The sequence below is a fragment of the Pinus tabuliformis genome, chromosome 1_2 (assembly GCF_031772625.1).
Source record: "Pinus tabuliformis cultivar Carrire ecotype Pingquan chromosome 1_2, CPIR1, whole genome shotgun sequence".
NCBI lineage: Eukaryota > Viridiplantae > Streptophyta > Pinopsida > Pinales > Pinaceae > Pinus > Pinus tabuliformis.
In genome coordinates this window covers 1,316,230,649-1,316,243,812 of record NC_142298.1, presented here as the reverse complement: position 1 = coordinate 1,316,243,812, position 13,164 = coordinate 1,316,230,649, and the positions used below count along the sequence as shown (strand labels likewise).

Sequence of the window (13,164 nt, the reverse complement as noted above, 5' to 3'; positions counted from 1 at the left end):
GTTATAAAGTTTCCTCATAATGGAAAGATCGTAACAATAGACCAGCTAGCTTACTTTTCATCCGACCTAGCCTCTTCTGAAAGCATTCAGCATGTCGGTAAAACGACTATCCCGTATAAGGATGTTGGAGTAGGATTAGTTAAAGATGCCAGTTTACCGGGAACTTTTCCTTTTCCTTCGATCAACGCATCGTCTTCATTTGCAACCATTCATATGATTACATCAGACACCATTGTTTATGATGATCCTTGGATCATTCCTTCTGAATCTGAGATAGACTCATTTGGTAATGTCATGCCTTTGAGTCCATATGAAATTGCGTATGAGGCCGTGCAATCGTTTACCGACCCATTTTCAACCGAAAATGACTTCATGAATGTGGTCAGTGAAGAATCACTTTTCACATCAAGCTCGGATTTAATCACGTTTTCTGAACTTGTTCACTCTGATGAGCAAATTCGTGAAATCCTATGTGTAGATGATTTACCATGGGAAGATCTCCATCATAGATCTTCATTTTTACCCGAGAATGATTGTTTTGAAAATGATTTTTCATCAATTTTTACGACTGAATATGTCAAGGAACCTCAAAATCCAATGAAACATCCTGATTCAGAGTTAACTTTGGGAAACATATCTCTAACTATTCCTATTGACATTTCGGTTAAGCCTGGAATTGTTGAGAACATTCATATAGGTGCCTCGTGTACAGATGACGAAATTCAAATATATAAGGCACTATTTCAAGAATTCCGCGACGTTTTTTCCTAGTCCTATGAGGAAATGCCAGGAATTGATCTTGCGATTGTTGTTCATGAGATCAAGACTTACCCGGACGCTAAACCCGTCCGGAAACGTTTGCATTAGATTCACCCAAAATAAGTTGCTGCAATTAAAGCAGAAGTTGAAAAATTACTCAAAGCAGGTTTCATTTATCCGATCCCGTTAACGGATTGGGTATCGAATATTGTTCCGGTTAATAAAAAGCAGGGAACAATAAGAATATGTATCGATTATAGGGACATTAATCGAGCCTGTCCAAAGGACAATTACCCAACTCCCTATATCGATCAAATCATTTATGATTGTGCCGGCAGCGAAATATTCTCCTTCATGGATGGCTTTTCCAAATACAATCAAATCAATATTCTACCTGCCGATCAACCAAAAACGGCTTTCATTTGTCCATGGGGGACATTTGCTTATTGCAACTTACCTTTTGGGCTCAAGAATGCTGGAGCAACTTTTCAAAGGGCCATGTCTTATGCGTTTCATGACATCAAGCACATTGTGCAACCGTATCTCGATGACTTGCCTGCTCATTCATTACATCGAGCTGATCACCTCGTCCATTTACGAGCAATCTTTATGAGGTGTAGGCATTATCGGATTTAGTTGAACCCACACAAATGTGTCTTCTGTATAGAAATGGGTCGATTGCTGGGGTTTGTAGTTTCTAAAGCCGGCATTCGCATCGATCCCTTGAAGGTCGAAGCTATCATCGAATTGCCTCCTCCTTCGAGTCTTCGCCAACTCCAAAGTTTGCAAGGGAAAGCAAACTTTTTACGACGATTCATTCCTAACTATGCCGAGGTTACAAAGGGTTTTACCCGGTTGTTGAAACAGAATACTCCATTCTATTGGGATGAGATAGCTCAAAAATCTTTTGATGCACTTAAACACGCGTTGACCCATGCACCGTTATTGCATCCTCCCAACTACAACCAAGATTACTTCTTGTATCTCGCTGCCTCTCATTCCACCATTGGAATGGTCTTAGTTCAGGAAGATGAATTTGGAACTGAGCATGTGATATATTACCTTAGTCGAACTTTAAATCCAACTGAGCTAAAATACTCACATGTGGAGAAATTGGCATTGGCAGCCGTTCAAGCTGTCCAACGTTTTCGTCACTACATTTTACTACGTAAAACTACAGTGATTTCGGATTGCAACCCTATGATCTATATTTTGACCAAGCAATTATTAGGGGGCAAGTACTCTAGATGGATTGTTATCCTGTAGTAGTTCGACTTGGAATTTGAGAAATCTAAGTCTAAGAAATCTTTAGTCTTTGCAGAGTTAATGTGTGATTTCCCGCGTGGTGACACGGAAACTGTGGCAGAGGATCCCATTGCGGACGAATCCTTGTTTCTAATCAGTACTTTAGATCCGTGGTATGGGGATATCATCGTTTATCTCCAGACCCAATCCTTTCGGCCAGAAATTTCAAGGTCAGAACGTCGGAAAATATGATTCCAGTCCCAACAATACAGGATTATTGGAGATACTCTTTATCGCCGTGGGGCGGACTCTGTTTTTAGACATTTCTTAACTCACGAAGAAGCTGAAAGGGTTCTAAATGACTGTCACTCTAGAGCGTGTGGCGGTCATATGTCATGGTATGCGACAGCCCAAAAGATATTGCGCACTGGCTACTTCTTGCCGTCTTTATTTAAAGATTGTATTACGGCGGTCCGAAAATTTCACAACTACCAATTTTTTTATCAAAAGATGCGTGCTCCACCTGCTCCTCTCTACCCTATAATTGCCGTTGGTCCTTTTGCCAAATGGGGTATCGATTTTATTACATGTAACCCTCACTCGGCTAGGGGGCATGCGTATATCATCCTTGCGGTAGATTATTTTACCAAGTGGGCCGAGGCGATGCCTACATTTGAGGAAGACGGCAAGACAGCTGCAATTTTCATGTTCAATCATATAATTGCTAGGTTTGGTGTCCCGCAAGTGATAATCACTGATCATGGGCGTCATTTTCAAAATGTTATGATGACCGAACTTACAGGCCAGCTTGGTTTGCGTCACGATAGTTCAACTCCTTATTATCCACAAGCTAATGGTCTGGTTGAATCCATCAACAAAGTTTTAGTCATCATGATCCGATGAATCATTGGGATTCATTGGTCGAATTGGCATAACATGCTATTTTCAGCGCTTTGGGCGTACCGAACTTCAGTAAAAACATCAATAGGGTTCACTCCTTTCCAACTAGTCTATGGTCTGGAAGCTGTGTTACCCATTGAATGCGAAATCCCGTCACTGCAAATGGCCATCGAGTTACTTCCAGCCACTTCCGAAGAGGAAAAGTGTTTGTTATACTTGGCTCAATTAGATGAGAATCGACGTGATGCTGCATTGGTGATCGAGACTCACGCAAAACGCATGAAAGCTCAGTATGATCGAAATGTGACCCCTCGAAATTTTTTGGAAGGAGATCTAGTCTTAGTTTACGATCAAGCTAATGATAAATTAGGCGCTGGAAAATTCGTTCCTATGTGGCATGGTCCCTATGTTGTCAAGCGAAAGCTAGCAAAAGGGGCCTATGAATTGGTAGACTTTGGCGGGGACTCTTTGGGTAAACCCAGAAATGGTCTTTACTTGAAGAGGTACTATGCTTAAAGAATGGGTATGGAGATTTTTAGTTAGGATAGTTTTTCTTTCTAGCTGGTGTGTTTTAGTTTAAACAGTGTGCTTAGCCTAGAGAGTGTTTTTTTCGTCATTATTCCTGCTTATCTTGGTTTTACTCTTGATATTGCAGATGTCGATGCCTCTCCAAACATACATTGGTTTCGCTGATGGTGCTTGTCGTAATACACAGAACATTTCTTCCACAGCTTGGGTTATCTATTCGCCCTCTGACGAGTTAGTATCTATGCATGGGGTAAGCCTCGGTCAAACAACGAACAACATTGCCAAGTATAGTGCAGTGATTGAGCTATTATCTAAATCTATTTCATTTGGGATTCAGAGTTTGATAGTGAGGTTAGATTCTGAACTCATTGTATTACAGCTTAATAGAGTGTATGCCATTAGAAATCCAGTGTTATTAAGATTATTTTTGAGAGTGCATCTCTTGGAACGTGAATTTGATTATATTGAATATCAGCATATTCCAAGATCTTTAAATACATTAGCATATGCAATTGCTTCTCGAATGTTAAATAGACATTTGCAATAATCATACATGTAAATTTAAAACCATTCCATAACATGATTTACAAGGTAAGCCATTAATAGTGATATATATATAGGAGTGTGTCAAAAAATACATCGTCCTCGATCATAGGTTGAAAAAACACCTTATGATCGGCAAAAATGATAAGTACAAAAAAAAAAATGTCATATGTGCCCACAATAGGCGATCATCCTATCACTGGTGATGATCTCGATAAGAAACCACTACACAGGCCACCTTGCAAAGGAACCTCCTAAAAGGTCCTGGGACCCCAATCACATAGCGCTGAAGCCGACGAGGAATGTCATCTATAGTGGTCTCCAGAATATCTCCTATCAAGCGCTCCAGATGACCTTCCAACTCGGCCAAAACCTATGCTGATTCGTCCTGTGGGGCTGGCACGACTGTAACTAGTTGTTTCCTCTCATAAGGCTGGAGAGTGGCTGGTCGCTGTGGACCGACATATGCATTTGAAACTTTTGCTATCAGTTTTGAGACGATGAAAAATAGTAAAAAAAAATTAAAATAGGAAAATGTTGAAAATGATTTTACCTGAGTCATCCCACTGCTCTCCTGGTGGAAGATCCATGTCTGGGTCGCCACGAAAATCTACCCCAGCGTAAGGGAAGTCCTGAATAGAAAAGACCTGGTTTTCCAACCATTGGAAATACTCAGGTCTTAATCGAGGAACCTCTGTCCTCTCGTCCGGGTGACGGGCCATAACTGCGACCCATCGCATCAGTTTGGGCTCTCGAGGAAGCCCAGCTCCAACAGTAAGGTGCTGCGGGATCAACATTGGAACCCTCTCTAGGCCAAAACTCACAACCAAAGCCCCATAACTAAAGGTCTTTAGTTGTCCATTTTTGGCCCTGGTCAGTTGGCCTTTTAGATTGGCCAACACAGCATCGCACCAGTTGAATATGGTGCCTCGAAAGCAATCAACTGCCATACGCATCTGGGATCCGGTGGCAATATGTAATGCGGCAGCCCCGCAAAGTCTGGTGACAGTAAATGCAATCACCATGAGTTCAGGATGGGATATGGTCTTTATGTCTATCCCTTTGTCTCTAGCCTGGCTGTTGCAGAACTCTAGCCGGAGGCTATCGACAGACTGGCCACCTGGCCTAGCCCCAAACAGAGTCAAGTCTTCGCCTCTATTAAGAAAACCAGTCAAGAAATATATGTCCGCCGGCTCGATTTCGAGCTGGTGGCCACCAATGAAGAAGCACTGGTCCTGTATGCTCCATCTGTCAACCAGCCACTGTAAGAAATCCACTTGAGCCCTCATGCCAGGAATGGCCCAGAATTTGTACAAGCCGCATGCCCTCAAAGCATCAAGTGAAGGTTGATGGTTCCATGTGGCAACATCCACATCCTCATGCTCTCGTTCACGCCAATCTAGCATGATGTACTCTCTGGATCAAGTATAAAGATAAATTAAAATGCCAGAAATTATTTTGTTTGGTCCAATTTTGAGAATTTTTGGGTTAAAAACCCTTGCGGCGGGGACCGCACCCTCCAGGTTAGACACAGTGCGTGGGATCGCACCTTGTCTACATGGAAAGTGCGGACCCCTGACTTTTTCCCAATGGAGAAAAAGTCGAGGTCCGCAAGCCAGCAGTGGTAAACCTACGGACCCCCGCGCGCGGGTTTTAAGCCTAAAAACCGTCCCAAAAAATGAAATGAATGACTAAAACAAAAAATGAAACGGTTAAAAATGAAGAGTAAGATGATGTGGATTACCTGGAGAAGACGGCGTTCGATTCCGACGGTTGGATTTTCCGCAATCTTCACGGGAATTTTTCTGAACAAAAGCACTATTTTCTCACCCAAAACTCAAACGGTAAAAATGAATTGACAAAGGCCCTTTTTATAAGTTTTTTGAGTAAATAAATTGCAAATTTGTTTATGTTTCACTTTGAAAAGGTATTTTTGCGACATTTTTATCCATTTCAAACAGGTATGAGTAATGTTTGCGTTTTGTTCAGGATAACGGATTATTCAGGCGAAATCTATCATTTTCGACATAAAAACATTTAGAGTCACCTTTAAGCTCTTTTCTGACTCCTGAAACATGAAAAGATTGCTGACTTTTTCTTTTGAACTCGTTAAAACGGAATTAAAAGACGGTCCACTTACAGCTCTTTTCTGACTGTAAAAACATGAAAAGATTGCCGGATTTTTGTCGTTTCAAAGCCGATATTGGTTATAAAATGACGTGTCATTGATCGCTTTTTTTACTTTTTCGGATCAAGGGCACTAATGACGAAAAGTACTCCTTGGTCGTAAAAGATCAAGCGGTTCTCTCAAGTATTATTTTATACTTTTTCGGGCTTGGGAGACACAAATTTACGAAAAAGATCAACCCTGGAGTTTTCTTAAGTTTTTTCAGACTCTCTAAAATTGAAAAATGCCGAGTTTCTCCTATACTGGACTCGTTAAAATTTCACAATAAAGGACCTGTTCAATTAAAAACAGGAACGAACCACTCCTTCTTAGGGTTCGAATTTAAACTAAGTTGGACTCATCCGAAGGACGAGCTTATAATCAAGCAAATGTTATCCTCCTCAAGCTTGTAAAAAATAAAGAGGTACTTGCCAGAAATGGTGGGGGAAAAGAGAGAAAAATGAGTCTGTTTGTCATACTTCGTAACCGCTCTTGAACACGACACTTTTATTCACCTGGGTTGGGAAATCCTTTGCCTAACAGTTGATCAAACCACATTGAAAGTCTTCAGCTGGTTTCTGGGTATTAACTTTGGGTTAATTGTCACCAAGCCATCTGTCATGTCGTTATGTGTTCAAGAGGTCACTGCCAATAAGCCATTCATCTGCAAAATATATGTCATCCATCTTGACCATCCCTGAGTCAGTCCCTGCAACTAAATTTCTTCAACTTGATCTATGATTTCGTGTTGTGGGCTTGCCTGCGACGGATTGCTTTCTATCGACTTCAGCTCATTATCTAGAAAGATGATCTAGAAATCGTCAGTACCTTGGGATCTGCATGCCTCAATGGTAGGTTTCTTGCCTTTGATGACAGGTTGCATCATTGACTTTCGATCAAAGGATTCCGTGACATGTTCGACATCAACACATTTATTCACATTTCATGGATTGTACTAAGTACTTTGAGAGCCATTAACATCACTGGTGGTTTCTCTCACACTTGTTAACAGTTTACATCAATGACTGGTAATCAAGTGGTTTCTACCATGTTCGACATCAACACATTCATTCGCATGGATAGAATCGTACTGTTTCGGGAAGTAGAAATGAAGACCCTGGATCTAGTTTCCACAATCCAGGCTGCGAGGAATTTGTATTCATTATATAATGGACTATTCATAAATAGATGGCTGCGCCCATACTATGTCCACATGAGTCTATATTTGTGATGTTTTACAAGATCATTCCTGTATCAGAGCAGTAGTTATTTTTCTAAGTCATTTTTGATTTGAGTATGGGAATGCCTACCTCAGTGATGATATGATCTCATATATATATCTTGCATTGAATGTTTTTACAGGTTCCAACCGGGCTCTCCACAAGATGATCCTCGAAATGATAAAGTACTTCACTCTTCCTAAATGATAAATGAAATCCTCATCTACTATAGACTTCGCACTTTAGGGGGCAATCTGTTACACAAAAATATCGTCACCATGATTATTTGCAGTCAGTATGGGTCTATCATCACTTGTACTGTCCTCCTAAGCAAGTCTCAGACCTCAGCTCTTCAAGTGAAGCTTTGAAAATAAGAGAAAGATATTAAAAATCAATGAAACTCTGGTTTCACACTTTCTCTCACTGTCACCTGTGGTCCCGCACCTTCTGTTTACAAAAAATACGAACCTGCCCACTCTGTCCCTAAAGGTGTGGGTGCGGACCCCTATGAAAGTCAAAAAGGCGCAAGTTTATTCTAAAAAAATCACTTTGGGTTAATTCTAAATGATTCTAGAAGGAATTTTGACGTGGATTTGCCACTCTTAGGTGGTTCATGCATCCCAAAAGAGAAGGAGCTAATCCCTTGATGAGAGGAGCTATCCCTTTGAATGAGGGCTTTATCCCTTTGAAGGAGGACCTAGTAACCTCCCTCCATTGCACTATAAATTCAGGCATTGGGCTGGTTGCTGAGGAGCTTAGAAGCTGAACATTTTTTAGGGTAAATGCTGGTGAAATTAAGACTTCCTAGTTGAGCTTAAGAGGAGAGATCACATACCTTTTTGGCTTCATTGGGAAGTGAGTGAAACTTGTCAAAGTAGAGGAGACTTCTTGCTGGACCTTGGGAGGAGCTTGTACAACGTCAAGGCACAGGTTGTAAAGTTCTTCTTCTTTTGAATTAATACAATCAAACTCATTTTTCTCAACAAGTATCTCATGTTATTTTTTTCATGAACTCCTTGACTTTCATGTTAAATATGTTTTATGATATTGGCTTTTCAGGTGCTATTTAATTTGTTTGCTTGTTTGTGTTTGCAGATTCGCGACAAAGGAGCTCATTTGGATCGAAGGAGCAAGGGCATCCACAAACTTGTGTTGGACCTAAGGTAGGCCCTAAAAACACTTGTTTGCCTTTGTTTATTAAAGCATATTTAGAGAAAGATAGTGTCTGGTTGGTTTGCTTGTCATTAGGTCTTCTTTAGATTCTAGGAAGGTCTATCTTGTCCGCAAGATCGACTTATTTCATGTGACATGCACTCTGCGAGTGCGCATTGAATTAAATGTGTTAAAAATAAATGAATGTTATAAATTATAATGAGGAACTTATTAGAATTGGAATAATCTCAACATGGACAAACTTATTAGAATTTGAATAATTTCAAATCCCTACGAAATTGGTGGGTGGGGAGCCACTTGGCGCGAACCCAATTTTTAAAATTTATTAAAAGTAATGGACCATTTTGCTAGATAAAATTGCTTATGTATAAATGAATGTTATAAACAATAACAAGGAACTTATTAGAATTCAAATAATATCAACATGGAGGAACTTATTAGAATTGGAATAATCTCAACTCCCTAGAAAATTGGTTGGTGGGGAGCCACGTGGCACGAATATAATTTTTTAAATTTATTAAAAGTCAATGCAACCTAACAAACTCTGTAATATACTACAACAATTGATAAACATTAAGAAGAAGCATATGCTGAGCATATTCCCTTGAGAATCAATCTAGGCCCTCAATTAAAAAAAAAAACAAATCTCCTTCCATTTAAAGTTCATATATATACACTTATTGGTGAATTAGACTTATGGATGAATCAAATGTGAAAAAATATTAATCTAGTATCATATTAAATATTTAAAATATTAATTTATTTAAAATATTAATTTAGTTGACATGTAATATAAAGATGTATCACATTTTTTAAAGGGTTAAATCTTTTTTCATATTAATAATACATTATTAAAATATTTTAATTATTTATCAAAATAAAAATTAATGGCTTTATATGTAATTAATATTGAAATATTTTTTGAACAGAGTATTGTTATTAATTAAAAAAAAATGTTTGTTTATATATAATTGATATTGAAATATATACATTTTTAGTATTGTTTTTTTTTTAAGTTTGTTGAATTTATTTAAGTATTTTATATATAATTGATATTTTATTATTTTATTTAAAATAGATATTGAAATATTATGTGATTTTTTAAGAGGTAGTATATGCTCTTAATTATCAGATCTAGTCAATCTCTTTTTTAATATGAGAAATACACATATTTATGTCTTTAAGGGATTCTCAGACAATTAGGGTCTAATCCATTACAAGGATATACTACTCATTATGAAATACATAAATTTGATATTGAAATACTTTACTTAAAGTGGACATTGAAAAATGACATGCATGTACATATATACATATTAATCATCCATTTCATTGGTAAGAGACACCACACCCTTGTGGTTTCCCCCTTGGCATAAGGATCATGCGATGTTGCAACTTATATGCAATTACAAAGTAGCATGCACAACCAATGTGGATAACACGCAAAAGGAGAGGATATTTAATAGGTATAGGAGTTATTCTAAGGCACCACAAGATAAGCATATATAATTATTGTTTCACTCACACCCACATGCGCATACCCTTGAAAGGAATAGAGGAAGGTTTATCAAGCAAACATATTCACCCTACAACCAATAACTCATTATGTTAGTGGGAGACATCACTCCCCAATGGTTTCCTCCATGGAAAATGATAAGGATCATGGCATGTTGATGCATATATGAAGCCACATAGCAACCCTCACAACATGGGATAACATCCAATAAGATATGAGATTTCACAATTGTAGAAGTTATTCCAAGGCACAATTAGATAGCCATATTTGATTGTTATCTCACGCACATGCATCCACACAAAAAATCCTACAGAGGAGGAGGGAAAGATCAAGAAAGAAATAATGCTCACCCTATAATCAATCAACCATTCTGTTATTAGGAGAAATTCCCATGCAGTTGTCCCCATTGGCTCAAGGTTCATGGTTTCTTAAGAGTTATATGCAGTCCCAAACCTTCCTTCACACCAATGCAGGTTAATGCATATGATGAAAGGATATTTTATAGTTGTTGATTTTTTTCCAAGATACCATAAGAAAAAAAATTAAGCAAGTGGGTGCCCATTTCTGGTAGAAATTAGTAACTACCTCTTGTGATAGAACCATTATGTAATGTATCACATTCCTAATCCCTTGAGAAACACAATATTTACATATCTGCATTGTCTTAATGTAACAAAGATCTTGAAAGCATCATTGCATATATTGAATCTTGTTAATGTCTCAAAATAAGTATTCAACTGAGCTCATTTGAAAATAAAATAATAATGGAACTTACAAAAATATTCAAATCATAATGAAAGAAAGAATATGTAACTCAAAAAAGTGATTGTATACCATGATAATAATTACACAAGGACATTCAAGATTTATATTGGAAAAACCCTAATGGAGAAAAACCCATTTCAAATTTCTATCTTGCATGATTATCGACAAAATACCATGGTACAATATCATGTGATAAACCTTTGTAATGCTACACTCAATGTACCATTTTTCCACCTTCCTTTTAGCCTCTACCAATCTTAGCTCATGAAGTTCCTCCATCTTTTATCACTCAATGAATTATTTCATTTACCTAGTTGATTAGGCAAGTAAATTACATGACACATTGTAGTTGTTATAATACTAATGGATAGTGCTACAATTCTGAAAGTTTATTAGTGAAGGAAAACCACAAATCTAGTAAATTTTTGTCTCTCATAGAGTATATCAACAACACAGTGTTTCACATGACATCATAACCGTATTGGTATGAGAAACCATGGTTATTGTTGGAATATAATGTAATATTTCCTAGTAGCTACACATGTTGTTATACAAAATGTCATTATAATGGTTGCAAGAGCATTGTTTATGGAGCATTTTGCATTTATAAGAAGGCATAATTAGACTATTTGAGGTTTATCAATACCTCATTATTTTGCTCAATATTGTAGCTACTCAATCATTATTTATAAAGTGAAATTTTCTTGCATTCATCATGGGATTTTATCTCTCATATGATTGTTTTATTAGAGACTACCTCATTAGTGCAATATGTGTGCTAGAGGTTGGTTAAATATGTTTTCAATAAATAGGGTATATCCACACAGATCAAACATCTTAATCACTCACACAAACATATCACTTTATGTATAGAACATAATTATCACCATCATATTAGTTAGTTATTAAAGAATACTAACGAAAAAACTTTACCTGAAGACACATTAGATCAAGTTAATTTTATATAACTTGTAAGTGTATATCCTAACATTTTTGTTAAAAACAAGGGAGAGGATTAAAGGATTTACAAAGGTGACACAGTAATAGAAAGAAGGGTACATTAGAGCTTATGCCCCCTTAATAAAAACCACTTGAATGAAAAAGAATAAAACATTATATAATTTGTTACAAATTTTGGTACTCTCTAGGTGGAACAATTGGACCTATTGACTTGTAGGAATCATTTTAGAGGTAGGTCCTACATTGGTGACTTGGGGTTAAAAACCTTCTAAAGCTAGTTTGAGAACTTAAATGGCATTTTTGGTGAATTAAAATGTTCTAAACAATATTCCTACCATCATAATGTTGTTTTACACATCAAGAGATTTCGAATGGTTCAAAGATCACCTCAAATGAAGTTCTTATGTGGAATTTATGGCTCTTGAAAGTTTACCTATCTTATTGAAAATCGTGATACTGAGTGAATGCCACATAAAGTCACATTACTCACACATGTGGAATTTCAAAAAGATTCCAGAGGATCCAAAATTCTAACATCAAATGTGGGTTGATGCATGCAAAAACCCTAAACCCTAAATAACTATTAGGTGATATGTTAAATACTATGACACTAGGAAAGGAATAGGTTCCATTTTTATTGTATTTTTTATTGTTTTATAGTTGGGAAGAACATCTAGGAGTGGGATATTAAAGCAAAATAGAGAAATTATAAGATCATGTACTAGACATGTTGAACACAATGTCCATGGAAAGTCCATAGTGAGTGCCCCTTTCTTTGTATTTTTATTTCATAATTGAGAAGAAAAGAGTATTGCATAGGCCTCACCTTTTAGCTAGGATTTTCCTGTATTGCGTTTTCATTAGGTACATCTTGTATCTGTTGTGTCAATGGTGTGTTGTTTGCTTATTTTCTTTCATTTCAATTTATTATATTTCAATATTTTGATGCACTAATCCAATAACATTAAATATGAAATCTAAAGTAAAAAGCTACATAACAAGAGATTTCAAAAGATTGTAACACCTATTGCAATAGATTGTTCCAATGGAATATCCATGGCAATTTACAAATCATATTGATATGACAACATTTTATTTATAGCTTTGTGGGAAGTTATACGATTTAGGAGCTGTTGTAAATTTTGAAAACTCTGACCATAGTAGATGAGTCATGGAAAAGTTGGAAGGGAAATTTTAAAATTTGGAAGTACAAGTCAAAAAAATCTTTTGCAACTAGGTCACTCCTATGGTGGCTCTAGAGAATAAGTTTGGGAAATTTGGTGAGTTTGATGGCTCTGACTCAAGCAGTAGATTAGAAGATAAATTTGGAGATAACAAGGAAGCAAAAAAGGAGTAAACAAAAGGGCCAGACAGAGAGAGACCAAGTT

General features: G+C 37.2%; 1 pseudogene; it reads right to left on the bottom strand.

Moving 5' to 3' along the window:
* LOC149211064 (non-structural maintenance of chromosomes element 4 homolog A pseudogene) overlaps positions 1-11,095 on the bottom strand; it is a 58,708-nt pseudogene extending 47,613 nt beyond the window's left edge.
* Between the last annotated feature and the right edge of the window lie 2,069 nt (positions 11,096-13,164).